The following is a 9,666-nucleotide window of genomic DNA, read 5'->3' on the forward strand; positions in this document are numbered from 1 at the left end:
ATATTTGTATTGGATCGGAAACAATCGAGCCGCTTTACCCCGAACGCGGAAGCTGAGGTGCAAAGAGCCCATTAGTATGGCACTGAGTTTTGTTAAGTTTTTGGGGTATGTTTCCAACAGTTTTGTACTGATACTGAAAATCTTCTAGATGATTACATTGTTGACTACATTGTTTTTAACACAATTCACTTTTACATGTTTTGACAGGAATGCTTGCTAACGTTCTCATGTTTTCAGACTACACAATGAAAAATCTCAGCTTAGCTCAACACCAACCTTTCCCCACCAGTTCTGGAGTAAAAGATAAATCTTTTACTCCAGAACTGAACCACATGCAACTTGAATGCACCCAATAACCAGGAAATAACAAGACATAATGACTGAAAAGATACATTATTTTTCATTCTTAAATTATTCAAAATATGATAACCTGGGACAGCAGATAACTCACTGTATCTGATAAACATACAACTGGTTTTATCTTGACCTTTACAATGTGTTTGTAAGCTATTCTTGAATTTGTAATGCATTAGTGATTATCCATAAAGGAAAAAAAAAACGTTTTATTTTAACTTTGGTGTCATTATGAGAATCTTTCAGAAAGGCATAGAAACTGCTCCCAACCTTTTGGAAATTCACTGTCTGCACTTAAAAAGATCATGATTAAATTCATACATCCTTTGTGAATAAGATTCTGAAACAGAACATATATTAAAACATAATAGTTGTTACAAAACCTTCCTAGAGAATAAGGCTGATTGTGTATTTCTTTTTTGCTCAGATGATTTACTGTCTCCTATCCTCTGCAAAGCAAGAAAACTATAGGTGAGTCCTAGAATGTTATTTTTCTTTTCATTAAAGCTACTCTCTTGCTCTTCTTGAACAACCAGTCAGAAATATTCCCACATAAACATAAATCTTGGCCATAAACAGGGAGAACAGATCCAAAAAAGAGAAAAAAATAGGTCACTGTTTCTTCAGTCCTCTTCTGCACGTCGCTCCAACTTGTGAAACACTCCTCCCACGAAAGTCGCTGCTTCTCTGTGTACAGTATGACTAAAGCATCTAAGATCAAGTGAAAGATGACAAAAGGCAGAGAAAAAAGGAGACTCTTTCACTCCAACATATCAAGGGAGTTGCTTTGTTTACCTGAGTGGGCTTATTATTCTGCTGTAAATAAGGCAGAGGAACAACAAGGGGCCCTACAAACAACACAGCTTTATTCTCTACGATCATCCTCATCCTCCTCACAGTCTTTTGAAATGTGTAATTAGAGTTTGTTTATACATAGGCTTACTTATCTGTTTTTCTGCTTGTGTATTAGTTTTTGTTTTCCGTGCGTTCTCTGGAGGTTTGAATAATTGAAGTGATTTGTATTCTCTTAAAGGCGGTAAAAGAAAAGCTCAGGGGAATGACCGAGATTGAAAATAAGCAGGGTCTCAAGTTTATCTCCATCTGCCTGTTTAAACAGCCTGTTTACTGATTAAATATCTCTTAAGTTTTTTTTAAATATAGACAGAGAGGGGGAGAGAGTAAGCGGAATCAACTGACATGTTTTTCAAGAGCTCAGATGATAAAAGGAATAATAAACATTTGTTTTAAAATAAATATATGCTTTTCCCTTAAACCCTAAATATAGATGGAGCCTTTTTTGATGTAGTAATGTGCATATCATCAGCTGCCTGCAGCCTCTCGCAGTACAGAAGGTAGAATGTTGGCAGAGACAGTATTATTCAAATGTGGCTCGCAGCCTCGGCAGCATTTTGAAAGGTTAAATAGCACTTTAAACGTAGGCTGTCCAAATGTTAAAAGCACAAAAATAATGCTTACTGCAGCAAGCAAGATGAAAAGTATAAAACAGACAAGTGTGCCCACGCAAACAGGCTCTGTGGTGAAAGCTGGGGAGTTAATAAAGTAATGGTGACCAAAATGTTTTGCAGCCTCATATATTATTCTACTTGACCCTGTCTGCCCACAAAGATAACCAAATGAGGTCATTTTTGGATGATATTGGAATATGCAGTTAAATGACAAAGATGACAATGAAGGTAAATAACTAAAAATCATTTATCTTGCAGTGATCAAAGACAGTAGAAATATTGATTTCAATCTAAAGAAAAACAAAGAAAATATTAAACAAAACATTATAATCACAAGTAAGGGCGCTATATGGGGGGAAAAGTGATGACAAGTCTAGGGGCCCTAACCAGCAGGGGGCCTCCACAATTTAATTATTTATTTTTTGTTCAAAGAAAAAAGAAATCGGGGTCCTGTCAAATACAACATTAATCATATTGTATTTTCAAAGATTGTTTTGAGCAGTAAAAAATTTAATGTTCAGACAGTGGAAGACACAAACGACTGAAGCAGTTACTATGCTGCTAAGAAAAGTTATAAAATCAGGTTTTCAAAAACAAAATAGAGAGAGGGAGAGAGAAAAAGTCAAGAGTGTTAATTTATAACCCAGCTTTTCTCCAAGAGAGGTGGGTAGAATGTGTGAGATTATCAAACACTTAGCATAATTAGCTTAGCTACAGACTACTGTTTGCCTCCAATTCACTAGCATTTAATGAATTAAGGACAAAATTTTAGCAACATATTCATATATTTAACTTGTCCTTTGTACCTTTTAACTACAGATGAGTCAGTCAGCAGCAGCTCTAACCCCTTTATGTACACCACCTTCCCTGTGTAATGGTTCAATGTGAATGTCACTTTTCTTTTGCTTCAGGAAACATCACAAGTGAAGCTCGTGAGGAAATTATCACTTTGTTGTTCTTTTAAAAATTCCAACAAGCAGAGAATGTGTATCATTTGCTTAATTTGTAGATTTTCCAACATTTCCTAACCTAACATGTTCAGTGACTACTAGGGATTGAATGTTTTGCTTGAACACAGTCAGCCTTCCTGTTATCTGCTGAAATAACCACAAACCCTTATCAACATATGGGTTTGCTGGACTTTCCTCTGACTTTATATCGGACATTTTACTGATGGTCTAATTTGGAATCTTCTTCATTTAGTGACAGCATCCTCTCTGATGCTTCTGATCTGATGGTCACCAGTTAGGACCAGTCAAAATGAAAACTGACTAATACACAATATCTTTTGTAATAGTTACATCCGACCTGTGGTAGGATATAATCTATTAAAGTGTCACTTACAATCATCGCCTGATTAATGAAATTGTGGTAGAGCTACTGGTATTTACTGATTTATACTGGAAGTACAGACTATAATTTCAGTTAATCATTGAGCAGAAAAGGGTTTGTCTGATATTAGAAGTTCTTCTCACATCACTCCTTTCTAAAAAGATTTCTTACTGTAAGTCAGATTCATCAGGAAATGGCTTTGTGAACATGAAACACAGAATCTTTACTTTTAAGTCTAAAAATACTCCAAATCTAAGATAAACTATTAAAGCAATAAAGAAAATCAGCACTACTGGTAAATTAGCACTAACATGTATTGAAGTACCTCAAGATGTTTCATCTTGCACAGTGGAAGCAGTGTGTAATATCAGACCATCAAAACTTACAGAGTAATGGTAAACAAAGAATTTATCTGAGACTTTATAATCAACCAGAAAATCATCTAAGCATGTGGTTGCATTGTGAAATTATTTTATTATTATTTTTAACAGATACTGGAAAGCTGCTTTAAAACAAAGAAAACTGTTATTTTCAAAGTCCAATATAGTACATCCTACCTGTGCGACCACAAATACAGTGGTCGCATAGCGGCAAAATCCACAGCTTAAGGTTTGTGTGAAAAGTAAAGTTTGAGCTGTGAATGGTCATAAGTTTAGATATGCAATAGCCACTTTTACCCAGATAAGAGTTTTTCTTTCTTTTTTATATATTGTAACTTTGTTGACCTTATCTCTTTAAAAAAAAGTCAGGATATTGACGAGTGTTCCTAGTTTTTCTCATTTTAGAAGCAGAAAACACCAAGGTGAAGTAATCAAATGTGGCAAAAATATTTTAAATATGTTTAAAATTGTTTTCATTGAACAATAGAACTAGTCACTGAGAGACAAATCTGATTACCTTCCTGGAGTGTGAAAGCTATTAATTTTACTGTACAGTCCCTGAAAAGGAAAGTGATGCAAAGCGTCACAGTGAAGTTGACAACAGTTGACCATGAGGACATTCCTCATTTATTACATACAAAAGCTTTTAATGTTTCCGATAGTGTCTGACTTCTGGAAAGGTCAGACTGTGTCAGTTTAGATTTTCCTCACACAAAGAAGTTTACAGCACAAGCAAACATACACACAGGGGCGCCGCCAGGAATCTTGGGCCCCCTGACAAAAAATTTGTTTGGGCCCCCCGCGCAGCTGCTGTTACAATTTTTTGAGTCTATTTGACCCATAAAAAGCGTCACAATTTTAAAGGCTTGAATCTGCCTTACTTTCTTTGGTTCAATACTGATAATTAGCACAATATTTACTGCTCATGAATTTAACATCCAACAGATAAACTGTTTATCTGTCGTCATTAGTAGCTATTCACAGTTTGAATCTACACAGCTCTGTGCTATGCTAACTGCAGCATTGCAAAATCGAGGGGGAGGAAGGATGAGCAGCACCACATGAGATTGTGATTGACAGCACTAAAACTCTCCTGCCACTGACTGGTTGTTTCTAGCACTGGGAGAAAGCAGAGGAAATAGATTTTTCACAGATTACCTCTCATACCATACTGTCACAACATAATGGCAGTTTTAAAAAAATATGTGAAAAAAAAAATTAAGTTACATTCTGCAGCTTTAATTTCACTCAAGAGAGGACGGGTCAGGAGGGACGTGGGTTATAACTGCTGCTGACTGACTCATTTGTTGTTAAGTGGTAAAAGATACAAGAAACAAGTTAAATATATGAATATGTTGGTAATTTTTTTCCTTAATTCATTAAATGCTAGTGAAATGGAGGCAAACAGTAGTTTGTAGCTAAGCTAACTATGCTAAGTGTTTGATAATCTCACCCAGTCTACCCACCTCTCTTGGAGAAAAGCTGGGTTATAAATTAACACTCTTGACTTTTTCTCTCTCCCTCTCTCTATTTTGTTTTTGAAAACCTGATTTTATAACTTTTCTTAGCAGCATAGTAACTGCTTCAGTCGTTTGTGTCTTCCACTGTCTGAACATTACATTTTTACTGCTAAAAACAATCTTTGAAAATACAATATGATTAATGTTGTATTTGAGAGGACCCCAATTTTATTTTTTTTTTCTATGAACAAAATATAAATAATTAAATTGTGGAGGGCCCCCTGCTGGTTAGGGCCCCTAGAATTGTCATCACTTTTCACCCCTTTAGCGCCCCTGCATACACATCTGTCTTTATTCTAACATTAAAGCATGCACACACACTCACGCATTCTGACATATGCCTCTGAAGATACATGGTCAAACATACCAGGCCTGAACTGTCAAAATCCTTTCAGATCATCCACTTACTACCAAACCTGTGCTCACATCACACATACACAGCACCATTAAAGGTTTCTCTCTTTCTTTCTGCTGCATGTAGGCATATGTGTGTGTGTGTGTGTGTGTGTGTGTGTGTGTGTGTGTCAGATAGGTACAGTCTGTCTGTCAGCTTAGCCACAAAGTGCTCTGGCATCTCCCAGCTGTGTTCACTGGGCTTTGTGTTCCTGCTGTCCCCTTTGACATCCTCCTGTCTCTCTGCTGTCCCCGTCCCTCCTCAGCCCTTTACCTGTGGATAGAGATATCACATCCCATCATGTCTGCTCAGCCATGCACTTGTGCTGAGAATTCAAACCACCTTGGACATAACAGATGCAGCACATTGCATTGACTAGTTCCTGCTCATAAGTAACATTTCATTATATTAGTTGCAAAGAAGTATTTTTTTTTAAATGTCTAAATGTTATGGAAGGACAGTCTGAAAGTTTTCCTCTCATCATGCAGAAGTCAACAAACTCCTTAAGTCCATCCAGTATTCTCTATAGCATTGTAATACTTTGACATAGTTATCTTCGTGTTCTTTTTAAAAGAATTTCTTAGGCACTAGTGGCCTTTATTTGGAGAAAGAAGGAAGATAGACGTGGAGAAGTGAACCAAGGTCAGGAGTTGAGTTGGGATTCAAACTTGGGATGGCTGCATCAAGGTCTGTACCCTTCCATTCTAACCACTCCCCATGCAAGGGCCTCAAAGTGGGGAGTTCTACGTTAAAGAAAAGCTTTTTCTTTAACTTTGCATTTAATTGACTTTACATTGTGTTTGGAAAAGGCACAGCAAAATCTTGATGAAGGACGACTACATTACTCGAGCTGGAATAGAGAACCTCCCTGAAAGACCAGCTTGTTGACAATAGTTGGTTCCCAGTCAGGACTCATCAGATTTAAGAAGCTGCCTGGCAACCATTCAATTCTTGAGTGTTTGACATGCGGATCAAAACTGCAATACATGTTCAATTTTCAGCTTCACTTTCATTCTGCACTGTCAAATGAAGCAAAACACTTAGAAAAAACTGCTTACCTCTTTGTGGCAGCAATTCACCAAAAACCACTGAAGAAAACGACACAAAAACCTGTGAAGACACTGAGCATAACTTCCTTTATATGAAATGTAACAATAATGGAGTGGTGTCAGATTAGTAAAATAGTAAAATAAGCCTGAAATTATTACATCATTCTCAAGAAAATTTCTAAGAGAAGGCACAGGAGTTCTTGCAAGTTGTTAACGAAATGAGTCTAAATCATCCTAGCATGAATTGTGGAGAATAGGAGTGACTGTGTTTTATTTATCTTTTTAATTAAGTTTTTACATAGGTAAGAAAATGTCTACCATACATCCAGAAAATGACACAAATTACCCAGTTCAAGGATGTATGTATATAGACAGAGTACAAGGACCTCTGCAGGGTTCAGAAAGAAAGAGAGATAAACTCCCAGGGTACTAAGAGAAGGGTAAGTGGCATAGGAGCTGAGGGAGGGGGCATCAGAACCGGGGTGTGATCCACACTGACAGTCCCTGCCTGTGTCTTCAGGCAAGGGCACAACGCCAAAAACACCCAGGCTGCTTCACTGGCATCTTGAAATGGTAGGCGAGACATCGCACTAATGACTTAGAGAGTGGGAGTAAGTGTGCGCATGTGTGTGTGTGTGTGTGTGTGTGTGTGTGTGTGTGTGTGTGTGTGTGTGTGTGTTTGTGTTTGTTTCTCAAGAATGAAAGGCTGGAACCAGCAGAGAATTTGCTTGTCTGAGGTAAAGTTAAAGTTGTTCTGTTGCCTAATATTAAGTTTTTATATTTATTTATGTTTGTGCTTTACAATTTTTTCCACTAAATACATAAAGTGTTTCCATTTCATTCAAGTAAATGTAATTACTGAAGTCATAATTTCTATTTTTTTTCTCAATATTTTCGTTGTTCACATGCTTAAGGGTTAACTTTCTTAGCTTCAAAGTGTCATGATTTGCTATTTGGAAGGACCCACAAGGCAAGATGTCTCATGAGGTATTTTAATATAAATCCAGAACTCACAGACACAAGATACAGGAAGTCCATGTGTTTGTGTTTGGCATGTGCATCAAAAAAGTTTAGAATTGGAAAAGTAGCCCAGTATAAATCGAGGCAATATCAAATAAATTTAAATATCTGATTCATGAGAAAGACGTGTACAGAAAGTGAATCTGTTCATCACCTTCCAGTCAAAGGCTTTCTCTGTGTCAAGGGAAAGAAAGTTGCCATGTTGCCAAGAGGAGTGTACAGGTTATTGAAAGGATGATTTTTCTTTCCAGTGTTTTCTTTTTGTTGTTCTTCCAGAATGCGAGTGTTGTGTTTGAAGGTTCAATGTTCAGTTTGGCAGACCAGCTGCTCTCTTCTGACAGTCATGACGGTACAGTTCTTGCTCCTGATCCCTTTAAGCTAAACTTTTTACACTTTCTACATAACTTAATTCATATTGACAAAATGTGATGGAGAGTGTATAAAAAAAACATTTTGCTGGGGAGACCAATTTATTTCAGCTCATGACTGTTTAAATGATAAATTCATCTTTGATGTAGACTCCCTGAAGAATTGATCTGGCTAATAAGATCACAATTAGACAGCTCTAAGTAGGGGCATTCACACCTGACAGTTAGCTGAGTCCTGACTGATCACAGTTCATTTACCAGAAACCAGCAGATAAGCATGTAGCCACAGTCAGCTGTCAGATGAGCGACCCTCAGGCCATCAGCATCCCGACACGAGTCTGAAAACAGGCCCAAATTTTGCCTGTTGGCTGAACTATCATATTTTCAGGCTTAAATTAGTTCAAATTCATTTAAGCTGCTGCTATGCCATTAATTATTGAGTTATTTACCCACATTTCTAAAAGCTAAAAAACTAATAATGTAGTTTATTAGATTTTGGTGCTTAAGAAGCAAAGCCATAAACAGTTATGTCAGGGCTCGGTGTTGGTTACATCAGCTATAGCAAAACCCCTAAAAGATTCTAACGCACTGCAGTGGAATACAAAGACAATAGCAGAAAGACATGAGCACAGCTTTTCATCCCCTCTGATATTAAGTGCCTAATCATTTAGAACGCTTCCCCAGGTCAGGAAGGACAGACCAGCAGCCAAGCCAGACCTGAGGGAGACCCCAGGATATCTAACATCATTTAAGAAGTCTACCAGTTGGCTTTAGGGCCAACTAACTAGTAACAAGGTGATTCTCCTGCTTTAGGATGACTAGATGCAGAATGTATTCTTATGAAACCAGGTGATTGCCACTTTATAATTTTGTTTCAGATTTCTTGTATTGCACAGGAAAATTGTGTCAAAAGTTTCAAAAGTCTTGATTAATTTCAGTCTATTTTTTTTTACATCACAGAAACCTGCCGCTTTAACAAGGGTGTGTTGTTTTATTATACCCATGTGTACCGTACCTTTATGCACAACACAAACACACACATCTACCAAAGGTTGCTATGAATCAAGTGGAGCTCGTCTCTGCATATAACCTAATGTTTTATGAAGCTGCCATCCTTTAAAGTAACCCAGGCTGTAATCAATCTTTGCACTTAAACAACAAGCAGTTTCACATTCTTAAAGTGAAGCTCGATTAATTTCCTGCTGGACTATGCAGGTTCCTACCTCTCCACTCAAGTGTCCTGTGTTAATTTATGAGGGACTTCCACATAAGAAGGCACTATTGTAGATCTTTCATGCAACACAACACAGTGATGTAAGGCTGTCTCTGTGCATTGGATCGGAGTCCTTGTCAATTTAAATATGCAAATTGCCCAATAGAAAAGTAGTAAAGGCACATGGGAAGGTGTGATGCTGGCAGAATGAAAATGAGTATGGAAGTAAAAACAGAATTTGTCACCAATAGTCTCTTACCTTGCTTCTATTTCAAGGAACAATGCAGCATCTGAATTAATGCACAACTTACTACATACACTAACCCAGAGGTTCCCAAACTGTGGGCGCCGTCCCATTGCAGGGGGGCGGGAAGCCGTCTGAATGGATTGAAAAAAAACAACAACAAAAAAACATCAACGCTGTATGCGTTCGGTTTTTACCTTAGAATGGCCAACTCTCTGTTATTCCTTTGTCAATTTGATACAGTAGAGGTTTCTGCACTTCCCATATTTGTGTCCTCTGCAGTGGTGGAGAAAGTACTCAAAATATGTACTTAAGTAAAAGTACAA

Source organism: Poecilia formosa, unplaced genomic scaffold (assembly GCF_000485575.1).
Source record: "Poecilia formosa unplaced genomic scaffold, Poecilia_formosa-5.1.2 Scaffold714, whole genome shotgun sequence".
Taxonomy (NCBI): domain Eukaryota; kingdom Metazoa; phylum Chordata; class Actinopteri; order Cyprinodontiformes; family Poeciliidae; genus Poecilia; species Poecilia formosa.